Source organism: Doryrhamphus excisus, chromosome 4, assembly GCF_030265055.1.
Source record: "Doryrhamphus excisus isolate RoL2022-K1 chromosome 4, RoL_Dexc_1.0, whole genome shotgun sequence".
Taxonomy (NCBI): Eukaryota; Metazoa; Chordata; class Actinopteri; order Syngnathiformes; family Syngnathidae; genus Doryrhamphus; species Doryrhamphus excisus.
Window position 1 is genome coordinate 7,501 of NC_080469.1, and position 10,754 is coordinate 18,254.

General features: G+C 45.9%; 1 long non-coding RNA gene across 3 annotated transcripts in view; it reads right to left on the bottom strand.

Moving 5' to 3' along the window:
* The window catches only part of LOC131128776 (uncharacterized), an 8,276-nt gene extending 28 nt beyond the window's left edge, over nt 1-8,248 (bottom strand). Inside the window, exons 1-6 of one of the 3 annotated variants that reach the window (XR_009129698.1) lie at nt 7,472-8,248; nt 7,042-7,204; nt 6,849-6,961; nt 3,200-3,443; nt 2,329-2,406; nt 1-29 (exon numbers count right to left, since the gene is read on the bottom strand). The exon at nt 1-29 is cut by the window's left edge and continues 28 nt beyond it. This is a non-coding gene — a long non-coding RNA (uncharacterized LOC131128776). The other 2 variants (XR_009129696.1, XR_009129697.1) reach the window with 2 other exon arrangements.
* Between the last annotated feature and the right edge of the window lie 2,506 nt (nt 8,249-10,754).

Here is a 10,754-nt window from a genome sequence, read left to right on the forward strand (position 1 = left end):
CTTGGGGTATTCCGCCATCTGGTGGTCACCTAAAAGCAGTGCAACTTAACATGTGAAATTTCGCCATCTAGTGGTGACTTAATAGTACTGCAACTTAACATGTGAAATTTCGCCATCTGGTGGTGACTTAAAAGTACTGCAACTTAACATGTGAAATTCCGCCATCTAGTGGTCACCAAAAGCAGTGCAACTTAACATGTGAAATTCCGCCATCTAGTGGTGACTTAAAAGTACTGCAACTTAACATGTGAAATCCCGCCATCTAGTGGTCACCAAAAGCAGTGCAACTTAAAATGTGAAATTTCGCCATCTAGTGGTGACTTAAAAGTACTGCAACTTAACATGTGAAATTCCGCCATCTAGTGGTCACCAAAAGCAGTGCAACTTAAAATGTGAAATTTCGCCATCTAGTGGTCACCAAAAGCAGTGCAACTTAACATGTGAAATTCCGCCATCTGGTGGTCACCAAAAGCAGTGCAACTTAACATGTGAAATTTCGCCATCTAGTGGTCACCAAAAGCAGTGCAACTTAACATGTGAAATTTCGCCATCTAGTGGTGACTTAAAAGCAGTGCAACTTCAAATGTGAAATTTCGCCATCTAGTGGTGACTTAAAAGCAGTGCAACTTAACATGTGAAATTCCGCCATCTAGTGGTCACCAAAAGCAGTGCTACTTAACATGTGAAATTTCGCCATCTGGTGGTCAGTTAAAAGTACTGCAACTTAAAATGTGAAATTCCGCCATCTGGTGGTCACCAAAAGCAGTGCAACTTAAAATGTGAAATTCCGCCATCTGGTGGTCACTTAAAAGCAGTGCAACTTAAAATGTGAAATTCCGCCATCTAGTGGTCACCAAAAGCAGTGCAACTTAAAATGTGAAATTCCGCCATCTGGTGGTCACCAAAAGCAGTGCAACTTAAAATGTGAAATTTCGCCATCTAGTGGTGACTTAAAAGTACTGCAACTTAACATGTGAAATCCCGCCATCTAGTGGTCACCAAAAGCAGTGCAACTTAACATGTGAAATTTCGCCATCTGGTGGTCACTTAAAAGTACTGCAACTTAACATGTGGAATTCCGCCATCTGGTGGTCACCAAAAGCAGTGCAACTTAACATGTGAAATTCCGCCATCTAGTGGTGACTTAAAAGTACTGCAACTTAACATGTGAAATCCCGCCATCTAGTGGTCACCAAAAGCAGTGCAACTTAACATGTGAAATTCCGCCATCTAGTGGTGACTTAAAAGTACTGCAACTTAACATGTGAAATCCCGCCATCTAGTGGTCACCAAAAGCAGTGCAACTTAACATGTGAAATTCCGCCATCTGGTGGTCACTTAAAAGCAGTGCAACTTAACATGTGAAATCCCGCCATCTAGTGGTCACCAAAAGCAGTGCAACTTAACATGTGAAATTTCGCCATCTGGTGGTCACTTAAAAGTACTGCAACTTAACATGTGGAATTCCGCCATCTGGTGGTCACCAAAAGCAGTGCAACTTAACATGTGAAATTCCGCCATCTAGTGGTCACCAAAAGCAGTGCAACTTAAAATGTGAAATTTCGCCATCTAGTGGTGACTTAAAAGTACTGCAACTTAACATGTGAAATCCCGCCATCTAGTGGTCACCAAAAGCAGTGCAACTTAACATGTGAAATTCCGCCATCTAGTGGTGACTTAAAAGTACTGCAACTTAACATGTGAAATCCCGCCATCTAGTGGTCACCAAAAGCAGTGCAACTTAACATGTGAAATTCCGCCATCTGGTGGTCACTTAAAAGCAGTGCAACTTAACATGTGAAATCCCGCCATCTAGTGGTCACCAAAAGCAGTGCAACTTAACATGTGAAATTTCGCCATCTAGTGGTGACTTAAAAGCAGTGCAACTTAACATGTGAAATTTCGCCATCTAGTGGTGACTTAAAAGCAGTGCAACTTAACATGTGAAATTCCGCCATCTAGTGGTCACCAAAAGCAGTGCTACTTAACATGTGAAATTTCGCCATCTGGTGGTCAGTTAAAAGTACTGCAACTTAAAATGTGAAATTCCGCCATCTAGTGGTCACCAAAAGCAGTGCAACTTAAAATGTGAAATTCCGCCATCTGGTGGTCACTTAAAAGAACTGCAACTTAAAATGTGAAATCCCGCCATCTAGTGGTCACCAAAAGCAGTGCAACTTAAAATGTGAAATTCCGCCATCTAGTGGTCACCAAAAGCAGTGCAACTGAAAATGTGAAATTTCGCCATCTGGTGGTCACTTAAAAGTACTGCAACTTAACATGTGAAATTCCGCCATCTGATGGTCACTTAGAAGCAGTGCAACTTACCTTGGGATATTCCGCCATCTAGTGGACACTTGAAATTACTGCAACTATACTTGGGAATTTCCGCCATCTGGTGGTCACCTAAAAGCAGTGAAACTTAAAATGTAAAATTCCGCCATCTGGTGGCCACTTAAAATGACTGCAACTATACTTGGGAATTTCCACCATCTAGTGGCCACTCGAAATTACTGCAACTATACTTGGGAATTTCCGCCATCTGGTGGCCACTTTAAATTACTGCAACTGAAACTGTGAATTTCCGCCATCTAGTGGTCACTTAAAATTACTGCGACTGTACTTGGGATTTTTTTTTTTTTTTAGGTACTGCTAATATTCTTTGGAAATTCCGCCATATAGTGGTCACTTGCATGCATTTAAAATACTACAAATACAATTTTTGAGAAAAAAAAAAAGATAGAAACAAATGGTTTTAAAGGTCCAAAAAAGTACACAACAAGTGGAGCGATTGTAACCCATAAATACTGCAAAAACATTCCTTATACAAAGTGTGACATTTTTTGTAAGTACTAACATGACTAGATGATTGCAAAATACTTCCATTGTTGTCAACAGATGCTCCCCTCGTGTAGACAAGTGTTACAGTTGGTTTAGCCTTAAGCTTTAACAAAGAGTACAAGTGGTGATTAAGAAGAGAGTAGCTGTCAGAGCTGGGAAGAAATGTAGGCCATTGTAATGACCGCCATGTGGCCGGCTAACATTGTGCTGTAACAGCCAGAGCAACCTTTCCAGCCAAAGCATTAGTCATGGCACTCGTGTATGAATTGCATATCTTTTGTCATCTATTCATTTATCCTGTGTTACTGTGCTACATGTGTGTATGTATCATGTCATTTACTTGAACAAGTCTTCCTACCTGTGAAGAACGCCGAGGCCATGTTGTTGATGGTGTGCCAACACGGTTACATGAGTCCTTCCCCGGGGGCCGACAGACTGCTGATGGACGCAAAAGGTTGAAGCTCCAGAAAATGGCGTCTTGTGCGTGCAATAGGTGAAACAGTCCACTGGAGAACGTATGGCATCACATGACGATTTGGAGCTCATGTTGAGATGGATGCAGAGGGATCCCACGGGCTGTTAAGCGCCAAGCGGCTTTTCATCTGTAACAGAAGTAGGAAGATTAGCTGCTATTCCTTTGCTGTAATGAAATACTGAGTTTTATGAAATTCATTACTGCATTGAATACTTATTGTAATGATGTGGTGTTTAGAAGTGAGTTTTTTCTTTAGTCGCCATTAAAATAGACCGAATAAGGGGGAAGGGTTATGAGTGTTTTCTCTTCCGTTGTCACAACGATGCTCAAAGATGAAATCAGCGGCTTACACTCACCTAAGAGATGCCTCGCCTCTGATGGCAACAGGCACTAACTTAACACGCCATGCACACGACTTAACCAGGACATCAAGGGATTTTCACGTCAAAAGAAATATTTAAAAATAAAGCACTTTTAGCTTCAGTTGTCATTGACTATGACGAGGGTAGCGAAATATACTTTTAATAAATCGGTGTCAATTTGGGCCAAAGTCGTTGACATTATGTTATGGATTGCAAATGAACCGGTTGAAACAATTGCTTCCGTTATTTGGAGCATGCTGCGCGCCAATTACAGTCCCTGACAAAAGTCTTGTCGCTTATCCAAGTTGTAGGAACAACAAATAATAACTTGACTTGTAGTTGCTCAATTGGAATCAGAAATGACTTATATGAAAGGCAAAGCCCTCTAGATGATGCTTTTTATATCAAAATAAAGTTTTGTACCATTCATTGAGTTTTATCATTTAATTAGGACATAAAGGTCAGATTTTGCTTGGACAAAAGTCTTGTCGCATAAAAAAAAATGTAGAAATACAGTGAAGAAAATAAGTATTTGAATACCCTGCTATTTTGCTATTTCTCCCACTTAGAAATCATGGAGGGGTCAGAAATTTTCATCGTAGGTGCATGTCCACTGTGAGAGAGATAAACTAAAAAGAAAAATCCAGAAATCACAATGCATGATTTTTTAACAATTTATTTGTGTGATACAGCTGCTAATAAGTATTTGAACACCTGTGTATCATCTAGAATTCTGACCCTGAAAGACCTGTTAGTCTGCCCATTAGAAGTCCACCTGCACTCCATGTATCATCCTGAATAAGATGCACCTGTTTGAGGTCGTTAGCTGCATAAAGACACCTGTCCACCCCATACAATCAGTAAGACTTTAACTTGTAACATGGCGAAGACCAAAGAGCTGTCCAAAGACACCAGAGACAATATTGTACACCTCCACAAGGCTGGAAAGGGCTACGGAGCAATTACCAAGCAGCTTGGTGAAAAAAGGTCCACTGTTGGAGCTATCATTAGAAAATGGAAGAAGCTAAACATGACGGTCAATCTCAATCGGAGTGGAGCCCCATGCAAGATATCACCTCGTGGGGTCTCAATGATTCTAAGAAAGGTGAGGAATCAGCCCAGAACTACACGACAGGACTTGGTCAATGACCTGAAAAGAGCTGGGACCACCGTTTCCAAGGTTACTGTAGGTAATACACTAAGACGTCATGATGTGAAATCATGCATGGCACGAAAGGTTCCCCTGCTTAAACCAGCACATGTCAAGGCCCGTCTTAAGTTTGCATATGACCATTTGGATGATACAGAGGAGTCATGGGAGAAAGTTTTATGGTCAGATGAGACCAAAATAGAACTTTTTGGTCATAATTCCAATAAGCGTGTTTGGAGGAAGAAGAATGAAGAGTACAATCCGAAGAACACCATCCCTACTGTGAAGCATGGGGGTGGTAGCATCATGCTTTGGGGGTGTTTTTCTGCACATGGGACAGGACGAGTGCACTGCATTAAAGAGAGGATGACTGGGGCCGTGTATTGTGAGATTTTGGGGAACAACCTCCTTCCCTCTGTCAGAGCATTGAAGATGGGTCGTGGCTGGGTCTTCCAACACGACAACGACCCGAAGCACACAGCCAGGAAAACCAAGGAGTGGCTCCGTAAGAAGCATATCAAGGTTGTAGCATGGCCCAGCCAGTCTCCAGACCTGAACCCAATCGAAAATCTTTGGAGGGAGCTCAAACTCCGTGTTTCTCAGCGACAGCCCAGAAACCTGACTGATCTAGAGAAGATCTGTGTGGAGGAGTGGGCCAAGATCCCTCCTGCAGTGTGTGCAAACCTGGTGAAAAACTACAGGAAACGTTTGACCTCTGTAATAGCAAACAAAGGCTACTGTACCAAATATTAACATTCATTTTCTCAGGTGTTCAAATACTTATTAGCAGCTGTATCACACAAATACATTGTTAAAAAAATCATGCATTGTGATTTCTGGATTTTTCTTTTTAGTTTATCTCTCTCACAGTGGACATGCACCTACGATGAAAATTTCAGACCCCTCCATGATTTCTAAGTGGGAGAAATAGCAAAATAGCAGGGTGTTCAAATACTTATTTTCTTCACTGTAATACATATACTTAATTTTGAATACACAAATATGCTACAATAACATCAGAACATAAAGTCATTGTACCTTGGAAAAAAGAATTAATATTGTGTATGGCTTCCATGAGCTTGGAGGACTGCATCCTTACGTCTTGGCAATGACTCAAATAACTCATCTGGAATGGCCAAGAAAGCAGTCTTGCAGGACTCCCAGACTTCATCAGGATTTTTCGGCTTCATCTTCCAAGCCTCCTCCTTCATCAACAACCAACAGCCTGAAATATCAAGAAATTCTCGCTGCCCATTACATTCCAAACCACAAGAAAGGGGAAATTCTGCTTCCTTCTCATACTTCAGCCTCCACATCCAAGTTCCTGAAATCCTAGAAGGTCAAGGTGCTCCAGGATTGGCCAGCCCAGTCGCCAGACATGAACATTATTGAGCGTGTCTGGGGTAAGATGAAGGAGGAGGCTTGGAAGATGAAGCCGAAAAATCCTGATGAAGTCTGGGAGTCCTGCAAGACTGCTTTCTTGGCCATTCCAGATGAGTTATTTGAGTCATTGCCAAGATGTATGGATGCAGTCCTCCAAGCTCATGGAAGCCATACACAATATTAATTCTTTTTGCAAGGTACAATGACTTTATGTTCTGATGTTATTGTAGCATATTTGTGTATTCAAAATTAAGTATATGTATTATTTCTACATTTTTTTGTATGCGACAAGACTTTTGTCCAAGCAAAATCTGACCTTTATGTCCTAATGAAATGTTAAAACTCAATGAATGGTACAAAACTTTATTTTGATATAAAAAGCATCATCTAGAGGGCTTTGCCTTTCATATAAGTCATTTCTGATTCCAATTGAGCAACTACAAGTCAAGTTATTATTTGTTGTTCCTACAACTTGGATAAGCGACAAGACTTTTGTCGGGGACTGTATGTCCACAAAATGACGGCCTCGGCTTCAGCTCGTCAACTTCGACATCGTTTATGTACTGTGTATTGTCCTATTGTCGGAGCGAAACGCCACTATTCGTGCTTCAACGTGACTTGAAACTTTGATACTGACCTTGTAGCATTGCTTGTGTGGCGTCAGAGTTAGATGGCAACTCCGGTGTTCTCCGTCAGGGTGTTGGAACGCCGACTCGATGCCGAATGAGGTTGGCGCCAATGAAAACGATGCTGTTGAAAGACAAACAGTTTACTTGGGCACATTTTCACGGTCGTGGCGGTGTTAACTGTCAGTATTTTCAGCCCCATACCGTGGTAAGGGGCGGCCTGATTTCGTCAGGGAAAGAAAGACGGTTGCCTGCTGCTTCCCGGCAACTTTCTTTTTCCACTACCCAGCAACGAGAGAACACACGAGATCCCCGCACTTCCTGGTTCACGCTCAACCCGGCCGACAATAGCTGGCCAAACACATGCCTGTAACAGTGTTGAAAAGTAGAAAAAAAAAGGGATACACATGTTACATATTCTCAAGCATTTTCAATATATTCTCAAGCATTTTCGATAAAAAGTTTCAAAAATGACGTCTATTAGTTTTACAAACAGTAGTCGATGAATGTCCAACGGAGGTACGACTATGGCCTAGCATTTTAGCTTGAACATATACATCGTCGGTTGTTTTAACACGGCACCGATGTTGCAGCGTTTTTGACATCTCAAAACATGAAATAAACACGTACTTACGGCATTCCCTGTAGAATACTTGAGCTTGGCTGCAAACAGATTGACACGGCGTGATTGGGATGGTCGGCGCCATGTTCCGGACGAAACCAGGAAGTGCAAACAGGAAGTTTCAGCGCGGATGTGACGTCGTGTTTCACAATGATTTTACACACTATAACAAGAGAAATAATACTTTCGAAGTACTTAAATACTTTCTAATACTTTCCTGAAGCACCTTGGGCACCGTTCGTAGGGTGCTGTGAAAAAAGAGTTTTTATTTGATTAGTTGTATTTCACGTAACGTCATCGCTGACTGGCGGATCAGTACGGTGGCCTGTGACGGACATACATAGATGAAGTTGACTGTATTTGGGACTGACAAGTGTATGTTGAGAGCACACAAATGACACATGATACAAATAACATAGCCAAGATTGACATAAAAATAATTTTGAAGGAGAAGAAATGAAAGAATTGAGGCCCTTAATTGACATCCTCCCTCGCCCGCATCATAATCAGCAGTTCCTTGTCCTCTTCATAATGTAGAGTCGATAGGCGCACATCCCAGCGTGCTTTGCGGGACTGTCTATGAAAGAAATATCTGTTAAATTACTTGTTTTAAGCCACGTAAATAGGTTATTCTTGCACACGACTATCCAAGTCTGTTGTAGATATATATAGAATAGATATATTGTGTTGATGTTTGATGGGGTTTTTTCATGACACCCTAACCCTAAACGTTATGATGGGCAATCATATACTGTGTTTTCTCAACGGTGAAGTTGTGGCTAAAGTAAGCTTTGTCTTACTCTGCTGAAGATGGCGGCGGCGGCGGCGGCGGCGGCGGCGGCTAGAGAGCATAATGACGACGGCGACTACAGAGCATTATGAAGACGGCGGCGACGGCGACGAGAGAGCATTATGAAGACGGCGGCCGCCGGCGACTAAAGAGCATTATTAAGGCGGCGGCCGCCGGCGACTAGAGAGCATTATTAAGGCGGCGGCCGCCGGCGACTAAAGAGCATTATTAAGGCGGCGGCCGCCGGCGACCAAAGAGCATTATTAAGGCGGCGGCCGCCGGCGAGCAGTCTGCAGCGGCCGGCGAGGAACGTAACCTGGGGCGGTGCCGGGTGGCGGCCGCCGGTGTCCGCGGGGCCGCCGCCCATGCGGGGCTCGGGCCGAGGCGGGGCCGCCGCCCATGCGGGGCTCGGGCCGAGGCGGGGCCGCCGCCCATGCGGGGCTCGGGCCGAGGCGGGGCCGCCGGCGAAGCGGGGCTCGGGCCGAGGCGGGGCCGCCGGCGAAGCGGGGCTCGGGCCGAGGCGGGGCCGCCGCCGAAGCGGGGCTCGGGCCGAGGCGGGGCCGCCGGCGAAGCGGGGCTCGGGCCGAGGCGGGGCCGCCGCCGAAGCGGGGCTCGGGCCGAGGCGGGGCCGCCGCCGAAGCGGGGCTCGGGCCGAGGCGGGGCCGCCGCCGAAGCGGGGCTCGGGCCGAGGCGGGGCCGCCGCCGAAGCGGGGCTCGGGCCGAGGCGGGGCCGCCGCCCATGCGGGGCTCGGGCCGAGGCGGGGCCGCCCATGCGGGGCTCGGGCCGAGGCGGGGCCGCCCATGCGGGGCTCGGGCCGAGGCGGGGCCGCCGCCGGAGCGGGGCTCGGGCCGAGGCGGGGCCGCCGCGGGAGGCGGGGCCCGGGCCGAGGCGGGGCCGGGGCGGGGCCCGGGCCGAGGCGGGGCCGCCGCGGGGGCGGGGCCGAGGCGGGGCCGCCGCGGGGGCGGGGCCCGGGCCGAGGCGGGGGCGGGGCCGCCGCGGGAGGCGGGGCCGCCTTCGGCGGCCTGGACCGAGGCGTGGCTTGGCCGCCGGGTAGGCGTGGCTTGAGCCGTCTCGGGACCCCAGCGAGGGCGGGGCCTCCGTGGGCCGCCGGTGGCAGCGGGGCCGTGAGCGTGTGGGATCCTCGGGGCGTGGCCGGTGCAGCTGGGCGCCAGGCCACAAGCAATTTCATCAACCCAAACTGCAAAGTTGCGTCACATTGAATGGCAAGGTCTTAACATCCTTGCAGACCTTCTACCACAAAAGGCTGACAAATACTATAGGTAGCCCTGCGACTGTAGTGTCCTTAATAGGAGTCTATTTTACTATTTTCTTGTCATTTGGTGTAACTTACAACCTTTGTGTGACTATGTATTCGTATATGTTCAAACTTTACATTCCATGAGATAAAACTGAACCTTTCTGTCAATGGGCTGACATGGAATTGCCTTTTGTAATCAAAATCGTTATTCCTTTTGTCCACTACAGGCCGCCATACTGATGAATACAAATAAAGCTTTGATGCTATCAAAACATTATGGCTGACTCAACTGGCTGTGTCTCATTGTAGTGTGTGCATCGGCATGTCCTACTGAAAAAAAATTTTACAATTTAGCTCACAATGGCCAGTTCCCTTTAAGGAATAAACTTTTACAACACATGAGATTTAACTGGACACTTACATACAATATCCAACTGATAATTTATGTTGGCACACAGGTGAAGAGAAGAAATTAACTGCGAAAGACAGTACAGAAGCATAGTTATACAAACATCAGGACTTTGCCAGGTGAAACAACATTTCCCGGGTTAATCAGGACCTGTTGACATGAAAACACCATTGAAAATACTCCATTTCCTCAAATCGACTGACCTAATGCTAAAATATAAGAATTCCGACCGCTATGGTTAAGACAGACAGCCATCATCATGGCAATCGGAATGATTTCTTGTATCTTTAATGGTTGCTAATCCCTCAACTCAACAATCTACAAACCGGAAATGAATGAATGTTTGTAAACTCTGGCCACCTCTGATGGAACAAACTGTCTAGTCTGACTGCCTATAGGGGCGGAGTTCAACTTGTTCCATCATGGTTGAGATGGAAGACCGATGGAGTAGGAGGAGTTGCTTGGGAAGGTAAAAACACTGTCAGATAGGGTGATGAGTCTGAGGATGAAAAATGAAGGTGCGCTGTTCAATGTTGTTAGCGGGTATGTCCCATGAGCGGGATGGGAGTTGGAGGAAAAAGAGAAAAACTGGCTGGACGCCGATGAAGTCTTACAGAGCATTCCTGGAAGGGAAGGAGTTGTCATCGGGGCAACCTTGAATGGACCTGTTTGTGCAGGACATACAGATGATGAAGAGGTGATGGGCAGGTTAGCTATTCGGGAGAGGAACGCAGAAGGACAGATGGTGGTGGACTTTGCCAAAAGGATGGAAATGGCTGTAGTGAATGCTTTCTTCCGGAAGAGAGAAGAATATAGCGTGACCTGTAAGAGCGGGGG